The sequence below is a fragment of the Triturus cristatus genome, chromosome 5_2, assembly GCF_964204655.1.
Source record: "Triturus cristatus chromosome 5_2, aTriCri1.1, whole genome shotgun sequence".
Lineage (NCBI taxonomy): Eukaryota > Metazoa > Chordata > Amphibia > Caudata > Salamandridae > Triturus > Triturus cristatus.
The window spans coordinates 133,146,193-133,158,792 of NC_140588.1; the positions used below are offsets into that span (position 1 = coordinate 133,146,193).

At 46.3% G+C, this 12,600-nt stretch overlaps 1 protein-coding gene across 2 annotated transcripts in view; it reads right to left on the minus strand.

Annotated features, from left to right (window-relative positions):
* The window catches only part of BASP1 (brain abundant membrane attached signal protein 1), a 170,054-nt gene extending 158,778 nt beyond the window's left edge, over positions 1-11,276 (minus strand). The window contains exon 1 of one of the 2 annotated variants that reach the window (XM_085606900.1): positions 11,193-11,276. The gene's annotated coding sequence lies outside the window, so the exon portion shown is untranslated. Of the gene's footprint in view, positions 1-10,332; positions 10,594-11,192 lie in introns of those variants that run through there. The other variant, XM_085606899.1, reaches the window with a different exon arrangement.
* Positions 11,277-12,600: the final 1,324 nt, after the last annotated feature.

The following is a 12,600-nucleotide window of genomic DNA, read 5'->3' on the forward strand; positions in this document are numbered from 1 at the left end:
CACAGCGGGACAAGGTAGGCAGATGCATGCTCTTTCTTAGCTTTCTCCGCCCTGACTCATGAGGAGATGAACTGCCACTGAGACCGCGCAGATATCCCTGCACTCCTTTGCCTGACTCTACATGAACTAGCCTCCCACTCATAGGTGATGCATGTCAGGAAATAATCCACACTTTACCATAACCCCAGGCACATGATGGAGTTAGTAGCTCATACCCGCATTATAAGTGAACTGAGCATGTATTAGATCATTAGTACGCTTTTATATAAAGGGTTTTGTTGTGGCGTTATAGCTATATTTGCTGCAAAATTAAGTGGGAACGCAAGAACACCACGAATACCCCGAACAAGAGTCTGTTGTTCACAGTACTTGTGTTTTTCATGCTATTTTTGCGGTGCAAAATGCATCCTCTAGTCTAAAATAGACACATGCACTCATTTTAGCACTCTATGCTGGGTTTGTATTGGTCTCTTCATTTCTGGTAACATGTGGGCAGGCACACTCGCTTCACCATTATGCCCCTTACTATTACAAGGGCACTGCATGTTCTACCCGCCCTTCTATATTGTAATACCTGACCCTTGCAGCCTGTTCTCTCTCTTTTGTGGGCCAGACAAGCCCCTCCTGGCTTGATTGGCAACTCTGGCTCCCCCGTTCACCAGTGGCACATGAAGTATCAGTAGAAGTTGTAGCACCCAGGATAATGTGCTGCATTGACAAATACTTACAAGGTACCAAAGGAGAGACCAATTGCCTATGCTTGTTTTTATTTGTGGCTTCATATAGTGCAAACTAGACTCATGTGGGTTCAGAGCACTTTACATAAAGTAAATTAAATACGGTATACATTTACACAATGGGGTATTCAGTGTGACATATCACTAGCAAGGGGCCATCCAGGATAAAGATGGCTGATGGAGAATGAAAGTGGGACTGGAGAAACATCGAACTGTGATATTCAGCTGGAGCATGGTGAAAGCACACAGCCTGGTGCCACATCAGTCATTAATCACATTTTCTGTAAATTATACTAGGGCTATCTAAATGGAGGCGTGTCAAAGTTCAGGAAGGCAATAACTACCTGGCTGTTATCCAAATCATGATTCAGCCGACTTCAGGCTAAAAGTTTTTCTGGTGCGTATATGTGGTGTGTGAACCTATTGCTCACAATCTACTCATATCTCAGTCTAGCCGCAAGACCATGCTGCATACCACCACGATAAGCTTGGAGCACACCCCAAAGGCTGCATAATTAATACCCATAGGCCACTCCTCAACCAGCACTCTTCTGTGCACAACAAATTGAGCAGTTATGTACTCTGCCAGGTGTAGGAAAGCACTACAAAAATGATACAATACAATGGATTGTTTAGCTTAAACAGAAAAAAGAACAGCAAATTGCTATCTTTGCCTATTTCGAGATTACACCCCCACCCCCCAATCCGGTAAAGTGGACCTCTTTGAAAGGAGATTCAATAGGAAAAAATAAATGAAACATCTGTACCACATAAAACTGTTCATTTAGAAAATATATCCGTTTGAAAGCACAACGAAATCAGATTCACTAATGCCATCTTGGCACCCATGTGTTCCTTTCACTGGAAAATTTAGGTCTTTCAAAGGGAGGGGCATAAAGGAATATTTAACAACAACAAAATTATAATTATTAAGTGGTTAAAAACCTGGACAGTTCCCTAGGAGTCTTCCACACATTAAATTTCATGCAGGGGAAATTGAATTCTACAGGTTGAAATTGTCACTGTGACATTAGGTGCAGAGAAGAATGAAAGGTACCCACTTACTCCAATGTAATAACGAATGGCTGGAGAGACTTTTCCATACATACCACCATTCACAGATAGTAGATCCAAGAGCTTACGAATCCAAGGTTACCACAAAACACTATCACGTTTAGCACGGAAAAAACTTTTTGAACAATTTCACAAGCATTCTTGATGTCAACCTGTGTCATATGGGATGATCTTTCTGGTGCCTAGCAACAAGGGAAATGACTATGGCTTCAGCAATATGTCCCTTTTAGATACCAAAACAGTCAATATGCAAGCTTCTGTCACAACATCATAGGAGATCCTCTCACAGAAATACATAATCCTGGTAGTGGGAGCCAATCAGCTAAAAACTACAGTTAATGGGTTGACTGCAATAATAGGTGCTTTGCGGTCATGGCCAATGTTTAACTTCAGGACACTCCTACCAGGCGAGCTGTCTAATGCACATCTCCCATCCAAACAAAACAAAGACTTTGAAAACGCACTTAAGTCAGACTACGAGCTAGGCAGGCGGTCAATTCAGATTCCTGTGCATACAAGAGTTTGCACAGGATAATAATTTCGAGCTGAACATTAGTTCCCACACCCCACAGCCCCTGAAACATAGTAGTAGATCATATGTGCAGAAATGCACCTGGGGATAAAAGTACAGGAAAAAAGATAAAATGTGTGGTATTTTGGGCATGAAATACCAATGAAGCATAAAAGCCCGAAATACAAGTTAAAAACTTTCAATGTAATTTATTTGATGCGCCTGGAAAATATTGCACCACAGGGGTATGATATTTAGTAGATCCAGCAAATGCCACACACTTTTCTGACCTACTTAGAATTTGTGCAATAAAAACAAAGCCAGAGATTGGCCTGATGAACTAGGACTATGTGGTAAGTGATCATAGCTCGGTTGCCACTAGAAGATCCCATTGAACATCTGCTCTAACCATATAGTGTCTTATAATATAACTGTTATTAGGGCTCATCTATGCATTTCCTGGATTATGACGTTATACTTATAAAGGCTAGTATTATCGGAACAAAACCTGAGCTCATGAGGCATAGACTGGACACAATTAATTCAACTATACTCTTGGTTTCTCTTTAAGGAAACTGTTAGTCCTTGCTAGGACTAGAGCCGGACAGGCTTTTTATTCCACCGGAATTTCCCTGGTGGGCTGGAGCCCTATGGGGCGGTTCTGAAAATCCAGGACCACTCCTGGTGCCTCTGTCACTTTCTCAGCTCCATTAGGTTAATGGCAGCAGGTGTGGGGATGCTTCAAGAGAGAGCAAGAGCGGGTGGGGGAGAGAAGGTAGAGAGAAAGCTATAAGGGAGAGAGAGGAAAGATGGACAGAGATTGCGTGAGGAGATGAAGGGAGCTGGGCTAGTTTGAGCATTTGGTTCACCAGTCCAGCCCAAGGAAATCCGAATAAAGACGTTGTTTCCCCTCAATACGAAATCACCCAATGGCTTAAAATGGCAGACCTCTGCAACCATACATGGAACCTGTAAGACAACTAAATTAGAAAAAGAACGGGCATAGTTCCTAAATGTTACTACCCAGGACTTAAGTCGTCTGGGTCCTGCCAGTGCTCAGCTCCGGCAGTTCTAAAAAGCAGGTGCTGAGACTGGTCCCTATCGGGCTCTCCATTATTGCCCTCACCCTGAGGGTGAAGAAAAAATCTTAACTCTCAACAATACCGCCTGTCACTGCCTTGGATGCAGCTTCAAAGAGACTCCTTATAGTTCTTTCACAGTCTCATCATGTCAGAACTAAAGACTTTTCAATTTTATATACAACAAAGCTGTAGGTGTTTCTTATTTACCTTATGCAACTGACAACCACTGACAGAGCCAATAGTCCTGGCTTGTAGGTGTAATGTTACTTGTATTAGATGTCTGGATGCAACGGCAAAAGCAGCAAAATGCCAGCCCTGGGCACACTATGCTAAGCACAGATTTTTAGTGTACATGTTTTATGGTTTAAATCTTTTATTGATATTTCAAAACACTCATGTTTTAAACCACGACCATTACATTGGCCACGCCTCTTTGAGTGACCCCACCCCCCCCAACCCACAGTTAATTCATCCCATCCCACTGAAAGTCCAATAATGACCATAAAATCCAAGGAGACAGAAAAGAATGCAGAATAGCGCAACAGTGTGAAAACTAGACACCCAAACGGTTTAAGGAATGTTGCTTCTGGCACGTGAACATTCATATGCATACATTTACGTGGTCAACACCGTGACCGGGTCTTGAGATAGGATGCAAAACTACCTTGGAAGTTAAATGAGGGTTATATCTGATACAGAAAGGAAAATGCTAAGGTTTTTTTAATATTTTTTGCAGAAGCTGCGAATGGATACAATCAAACAAATATAGCGGCATTCCTGTTAAAAAGAGACTCTGTGCACCATTACGGTATTGCTAACAAAAACACTGTTCGTTGTCAAGCAGAACAGGACTGCTCGTCAAACATTACCCGTCACACTCACTGTACGCCTTTAATATCTGAACACCGTTCTGTCAAGCTACTCCCATGGCAACAGGGCTCTCTGAAGATCTTGGTGAATGGTACATTAATTAGTTTCTTAAATACAAGGATTTGATGCGCTCGATTCGGCAGCGAGACGTGCCTCATTTGCTCATATCTGTGATTAAGTACCACCAACCAAGCAACCATTTTCCTGGTCAAACAGGAATCCCACGACCAAAAACATAGAAGAGGCCACAGGCTAGATGTCCTTGCGACATCAAATAACTATAAGGCGACAGAAAAAGAATACCAGTCCCAAAATATCGTTACGTCAACGTTCATTCATAGCCCTGCCAATACAAGATATATCGGCCTTGCACAGACCTGCAACTATGCTTACACAATTTTTCTCTCCATTTGAGCCCATAAAAGAGACTCCTCCATCACTACTTGGTCTGGTCTAACAAGCAGCAACCCTCCAAGCCAACTGAAGTAGATTGGGCTGAGGGATGTAAGGGGAAAAGAAGGGCTTGGTGTGAGGAAGATTCGAGAGAAAGAATCCAACCATAACAACCTCAGAGACTGTACGTTCTATGTCTGAGAAGAGGATTTGGAAAACAATGCATCAACCCTGAAATTCAACATCTAAGATTTCGTAGCAGAAGAAACATTCTAAAGAGCCCTGCTCCCAATATAAAAGAACCAGAAACAATGCAATGAGAGCCCGCCTGGTGTAGACGTGCGTGTTGTGTTAAAGTGTACAAAGAAGCACAAGTGGCTGCATTGCTAATGCCAGAGATAGAAGGATCTGATGAGTCTGAGCAAAGTACAGCCATTCTTCTGTTTGAATATCCATGAACCGGAGGGAAAAGAAGCCCTTCCCATGGATTCATATGTTGACTTTACCAAATGAATTCTCAGACTAAGGGTTGCAACTGAAGGCTTGCACAGGGTAGAAAGCTTTCCAAGAGTCCCAGTCAGAGGTAAAGGATTAAAATTCAGCCACCCACTTGAGATAGCTCACAAGTCTAAAATATACATCCCGTGGTGCAGTGTACAAGCTTCTCCAGAACTAGGATTATGCATTAAAAAAAACCTGGAGCTTACGTTTAAAAGGAATACCAGCCTGTAGTGAATCACCTTATCAAGAAACACGGCTCCGTATAGAAATAAAGCACTGCTCCTCAATGTGTCTAGCAGGAGTAATAACTACCAGAAACACCGTCTTGACTGGGTGTCATGCTAGAAACCCCTCCTCAAAAGGATGGACTGTCGTTCTTGAGAACCTGTCAGCGATTTCAAGACTTTAGTGTTGAGTAGGCCAGTGGAAGGCAGATGGCAAAGCGATTCAGTAACTTGGCAGATTATTTTTCCCATCAAGTAAACATCCAGGCAGAATTATTCAACAGTTCATCTAGTGGCCCATTTAACTCTCAGACCTGGAAAAGCCCAGCAATAAGAAATCCCATAAAAACGAATTGCCTGCAAGTGACTGCATGGTTAAGACTGGAGCACCTGAGAGTCACTCAAGGACGATAATTGTTCCCAATGGTGGGGATGGAAAGACGGTATTTCCAGGCACATAGACATTCACATATATGCTGCTTCCTCCCTAAAGCACCCTTCTCTGTAGCAGAAAGTGTTTGCTTCTAGTCACCATGTGCAGTCTATGGCTGCTCACCAATGGAAATGGGAAAAGTAGGTGGGGTTTGGGGAAATGGACAGAAGGAATGGCCCGGCCATAAATATCTGCTGGAGGAGTGAGAAGCAAAGCTTTCCAGACCACATGGGAGCTGCAAGAATTACCTTTAAGCTGCCTGAATGTTGAACAAGATCCTGGGAAGCAAAGGGAACAGGGGTGAAGAGAAAAATAGGGCACCAACTCCTCAGATATAGGGGACGAGTGGCATTGATTAGAACTACAGCATGACAGTATTGGTCTGTGAGGGACAACTCAGGTCAATGACTGCCAAATTTATGGCAAGTCAATTGAAAGACCAATGAATGTAAAAGAACAAATGACCATGGACCAGGACTGGTGAAATGGGAGAGCCCCCTTTCAAGTACTCTATCCTAGTTTGATATTTTGTTGATTAACGTCTGCGCACAGGCCTGTTACCAGAGCTAGGTATATCAAAAGACACTGGATGGTGTTCCACCTCATTGATTTACATAGCTTCAGTTGTCTGTATGGATCCCAGCTGTGACGCTGGAATAATAAAGCAAGCCAACAGTGTTGGTAAGGTTGCCACAAGCTCCCCTCAAGATGGATAAGCGCCATGCTTCTGCAACTGATCAATGGTCCTACAGAGACGCTAGTATTTATGGGGCCCTATGCAATGTATCAGTGTGATCTGCAAAACTTCTCAATCAATATGAATTGGAATTCTTTTCTAAGGCGTGCCTAAATGTGGGCAAGCTGGGTTCACTGTTTGCATAGACACCCCGATATTGGCTTGGATGCGTCACGCCTGGGTCCTGCCTTGATCCAAGATATTGCCATTCAGAGGCATGCCACTTAGACATGTATGACAAGGCGACAGATTGCAGCCATTAGCCTAACGCTGAAAAAAATATAAAAACCTGAACTCCAAAGACAATTAAAAAATCTGCCACGCCTTTTTCGGCACCTTTTACCCACGTGTGAAAGTACAATTCTACTTAACACTGCCACCCGTCCCTGCAGCACAGAACCAGAGCGCCTGAAAGCTTGGGTACAAATATGGCGCATATTTTGACCAGGGGTAGGCCAGCCATCACAGAAACCTCACTGTGTCTTACTGTTCTCACTAAAAGGGAGTCTTGCTGGAAGTTTAACTGGCAATAGATTAAGCACAAGAGATTTAGCACATTTTTCAAAGTATATGCCAACATGGATGTTAAATAACCACGTGTTTGTAAACTATTTGTACAGAGGACCTGCAAAATTAAGATATAAGAAAAGGTGCACATTTGCTCACTGCTTTATTAAACTTTGAATAAGCCCATTTAACGCGTGACTTTTCAAAATTAGTAATAGTATATAATACGTCTCCTGTGCAGAACACTTGCGAACAGTGGTGTAGAGAAGGCGCCTTAGCCCCGAATACAAGCAAGGAAAATATATTTGGGGTCCAGTGTGACCCATTATCCTAAACCCCGATGCCAATGCACTAGTGATAGCTACACACCTGATTGTTAAAATGTAGGTTTGGGCCTCAAGTCCAGCTCTTCCACCAACAAGAGAAATTCAGCAAAGATAATGCTGCAGAACAGACTTCCAAATCTCGAAACTCGTTCGATTTTAATAATTTTGACGTTTACAGACACCTTAAGTCTGACTGCGCAAGGGGTATTGGGAGATTGGCTTCGCTGTGCTTGGTCTTGTGGCAAACAAGGAGACGGGTTCCATTTTCTAGAGAGGAGGAAGGCACGCCTTCGGTCCTTCGTAGGCCATTTTGAAAAGCAGAACAGTGACGACGAGTATCCGTTAGATTCCAACGTTACCTCACACACTCTCAAGTGTTTTCTTCGTTTTATTGTGGGCAAATTAATTGAGCTAACCGAATCTAAACAATATCGTGCGAAAAATGTTATATCAAGGAACCCCCCCACCCCCATAAAAAAGAGAAAAAATGGCAATACCACTGGCGGCCAAAACGGATGCCCTCCGTAGCGTTGGGCCATCTTTTGAGAGCGCATATAAGGCACTATGGATGAAGCAGCAGGATTAATACATTCTGGAAAGCACGGATAATCGCAAGGACCAGCCCCTCCTCTTTCCCCCACCAAGGGAATAACTGGGGTAAGCGTCAGTTTCTTGTACGGGCCAACCACCATAGTGCGGCTAAGAGCGATGGGAATGTGGCGCGTACCTCAAGGGGTGTGATTAGGGGCGTCGCTTCCATTTGTGCAGCAGGTGCAGTGGCACCGGGACACAGAGGCGCCGGGTGAACCCAGATTATGGTGGCATTTCAGGCCAGGGGATCCATGTCATTTGCACTAGGGCCATGGCACTACGCCACTGGGTGTGGCGAGTGAGAAGCAGGTACAGCTCGGGTGGCACTCCCAATGTCTGGTGGCATCTGTCTCGACAGAGGGGTTGGAAGAACAGTTTCAAATGTAGGAATATAGACAAGGGAACAGTGTGGCCCACAAACAGATTGACTGATGAATCTTGGAAGAAAGCACCTGTGTAATAAACATAATCGGGTCAAACGGCCTCCCACAAGGCAAAAGTGTGTTCAGACATGACAAGTTGTAACTCTGTACAATGTTGCAATTCATAACGACCAAATAGCAATGTAGTCAGCCATTCTAAGCCTGGTTAAGCACACCAAGCGCTCCCAGCTCTGCTACTGCTTTGTCAGGACAGCTTCTGCTAAAATGTCCTTTTTTATTATGGATTCCTTCTCTCCTCTGTTATATTCTTGCAGTGAGGTTGTTCCAGGCAAGTGATGCCAAATGATTGCTTGAGTCGAGCCATCTTCCCCCGCCCCCTCAGATTGTGACAGAATGGTTTAAAGAAGAAAAAAAACATGGCTGTTGCAAGGCGCCTATTCAATTTCGTGTTTTGGGCATTTCATGCATGCAATCAGCCCTCCGTCTGGTGTAACGCACGTCCATACAGCTCCCGAGCATCTGACGGGATTGGTGCCTTTCTTCCTTCAAGGAAGGAGGAGACTGGCAGGAGAGGCTCAGCCCTGGCAACGGCCGCTGCGCCAGCATCCGTGCCTGGCTTTGTCTCCGTGGTCCTGCTCCAGTGTGATGGATGAGGAGAGCGAGACCCCGCTGCCAGCCTGTCTCTCCTCTCCACAACCCCCCCCCCCTCGCGCATGCGCGAGCCCCAGACAAAGGAATAGGTAATTCCAGCGGAGCCCATTCATTTCCACCGCATTGAGAATCTGGCGGAGCATCCGCACCACCTCACACCTAGCAGATGTGACACTTTTTTTTTTTTTACTACATCTGTACCGTCACACCCATGATCTCGGAGGAGGAACAATTTATGGGGTTTTGCATTCTGCTTTCTCCTGACGAATGCCACACCCCTTTTTTAACAGTCACTGGTGGTCTCTTCTGTCTCCACTTTGGTGTCCAGGGCACAACCCCGAAGCGATTGAGGCTTTTTGTGACTGAAAATGAGGCACGGAAATCAGGAGCAATTTAAAAAGAGATTACAATTATTGAACCTTTTCCCGTCTTGTTTGCGGAAGGCACTGATTATATGTGAAATGAACGTGAAAATAGCTCCAACCTCTGATCCGTGAAATGACAGCGGTGGTATTTTTGCAAGGATAGGTAGGTGTGCACGGAAGTCCTAAAAGCAACTGGTAGTAGGTGACCCAGGCAAAGCCACCCCCGTTGCAGAAGCTCGAGATGAAGACATCTGCGTAACAACAAGTGATGTAAAGCAAAATCGTGTGCCTACAGATATTCATTGGTCGTGGGCTGAATGGTGGGTCAGTGTGGACTGCCTAACTCTCCGCGCCCGCACCAATAATTACCCGCCATCCACAGGGGAAAAACCCAAGAAACAGTGCATGGTGGCCAGCAGGCAGCTTTACGCATAACCCCTTACAACAAAGCCCACCCGGCAGCCAAGACCCTGTCCCCCACCATGCCACAAACCCCGAGGTATGGTACCCCAACTCAAGCTAAGACCCACCATCTGAAGCAAAGACCCATTTACGCGAAGCTCAGCCCTTTCTTTCCCTCTCTCCGTTATTTTCTCATAATCCACACGCCCCCTTTTTCTACTCTTTACATTTCGCCCATTTTACACCATCCTGCACCCGGCCCTCCCCCCTTGCTTCTTGCTCTGTGCCTCAGAGACCCACCTTCCTCTAATGTTCAGAGTCGCTTTCCGCCAGATATTTTTTTTAATCAACCGTTCAAAACGCATAGTACTAATGGTATACTCCATGCTGAAGGCAGCGTTCCCTGCTCTGCTGCGTTCCACGTCGGCCTCTCTCCCCTTCCCTGTGCATCCCCGTCGGCCCTTCTCCCCCGGCGCGCCGTGTACCCCTCTGTCGGCCTCTCTCCCGGTGCCCCGCTCTCTGCCTGCAGCCTCCTCGCCCCCTTACCTCGAGGCACGTCCCGGCTCCCCGCACGCCCGCTGGTGTAGATCGGGGCTGCCTGCCTCTCTTGCTTGGTGGCTAGGGCTGGAGCGAGTGACTAGAGCTTGCCGGAGCGGCGCTGCCTCTGCATTTCTGCTCCCCCTCCCGCTCTCGCCCCCACTTCCCTCCCCCTGACAGGCTGTGGGCAGTTCAGGAGGCTGCACCAGCACGCGCTCTCCCCTCCCTCGCATCACATGCACCCATGCGAGTGTCGCACGTTTCTTCGATTTTTCGGTGGGCGCTCCCTTCCCAGGCTTTACAGTAAAAGGGGGCGTGCACGACCCTATTCCCTCATGCCGCCCCCCAAGGTGCGCGCTGACTAGCTTGACAGCTACAATGGAGGAAGAAGGGAGGGCGGGAGAGCAACGGTATATAACTCCAAAATGTCTCTGGTGTCTGGGAGGGAGGAAGCGAGAAGCTTCCTCTGCACGAGCCCGGGGCTGGGTCGCCGCGCGCTCCGAACACCTGCCGCCAACCGGATGTCCCTGCAGTGGACACAGTGTATACAGGGACCGCCGAGATTCCTGCGTTTGACCTCGTGAACACGGGGTATGGATTCTGGACCGAAAAGGCGTGCCCCTTATAGACCTGTGGAGCCTAGAAGCCATTTTGCTGGCGCTGCAGAAGCGTAGGCACCTGTGGGCATCAGGATGCTGAGGCAACACCCGTGCGCCTCTTTCTTCCTCCAGAGGGGCACTTTGTGCTTGGTACTCATATACAGAACATCTCACCTCCAGCCCCACCAGAAGTGATCAGCGAGGCTTTGGCGTTTTCACGTACCCCCCTCGTCAAAAGAAACCAACGCCTTGTTTCACTAATGTGCTTACGTTTTGGGGCGTTCTCTTCACTCCAATATCTCCGGCACGAGGTGCTGGCTATGCCTGCGCCCTCCCCAGTAAAGTACTTAACTCAGCCCACCTGGATGGCATTGGTCTCTCTGAAATACCCCTGAAGCTGCGGCCGCTGGAGCGCGCACCCTGCCCTGGGCTAAAACACGGGAGCATTCCACTAGCCCAATCACATCGCATCACATTCAGTTTTAAGGGTTTCCATTTTGCCTGTTTGGTTATCAAATCTGGAACGTAAAAGGACGCTAGATACCACGCCGTGAGAACTACGAAAAAAGGCGCAGCCGTTATAAAAGGAATAAACATCACATCTGTTTGGTATTGATTTTATGTGGCACTGAGCAATACTGTGTGGTATCCAGATCAAATGTGCACGTGTCACGTGACATTCAGCCGGCTATGGCCTTTTAGTTTGGAGACAATAGTACTTTCCACTTCGAAGCCCTTACATACTATAAGTACCAGAATGCAAGAAAACAGGACTGGTCGCGGGTGACAAGCACGACACCGATTAATTCAGTCGGGAATGGCTGGGGCAGTCCTGTTCCAAGTTGAGCAAAAACGGAGGTTTCCAAGTGATCAAGGAGCGGTTCTAATTAATGGAGACTCCAAACTCCTTCCACGTTTAGAGGATTTTATATATTGTATTTAACTTTTATTTTATAATGTTGCTCAATTCACACGAGGAAGTTCGTGCATCAACCTATCGAGGTTTTTCCTTTGTATATCTGAACGCGTAATCCTGATTGTATAATGTGATAAAACTGACAAGACGTCCCAGAACACACAGCCAAAAAAAAGTGTACTTGGAGAGACTCACACTCGGACCAGGGGCATTTTGGGGGTTTCGCAACATGAAATAAAGTGTTGGGATTAGGTCCGAACTATTAGATTAATTATGGTTTTAGATCCAGTGGATATATCGAGTTTACTGACAGTTACGTTGTAACCAGATGGTTCATATGACACTAAATAACATACAAGGTAGAGTCGGGTCACTAGGACGGGCCTCTGACGGAATTCTTCGTGTTTGCTTGCGCAGCGCGCGCGTTCTTCCTTGGCAGGTGTGAGCAGGTATCCAGTCCTGGTTTTATTGTTTGCACTCTGGTACTTAGCGTTGTGTTCTTTCCCATATAAAAGTAAACAAACTTAACAGGGTGAGTTATTAACCCCTGGCCAAGTGCAGCACAGAGACACTGACTGTAATATTCAGAGACTGCCTTGTCCGAATGAGCGCTCCTGACTGGAGCAGCAGCTGCAGTGTCTCAAGGGCCCAGGGGTTGAGGGGTCACTCCACCCCAGCTACAGCTGTCTCGTAACCCAACTAACGGACAGGGAGTTCGCTACTTGCAGTGGGTTCCATGTTTTATGGCACTTTTGGTACGCC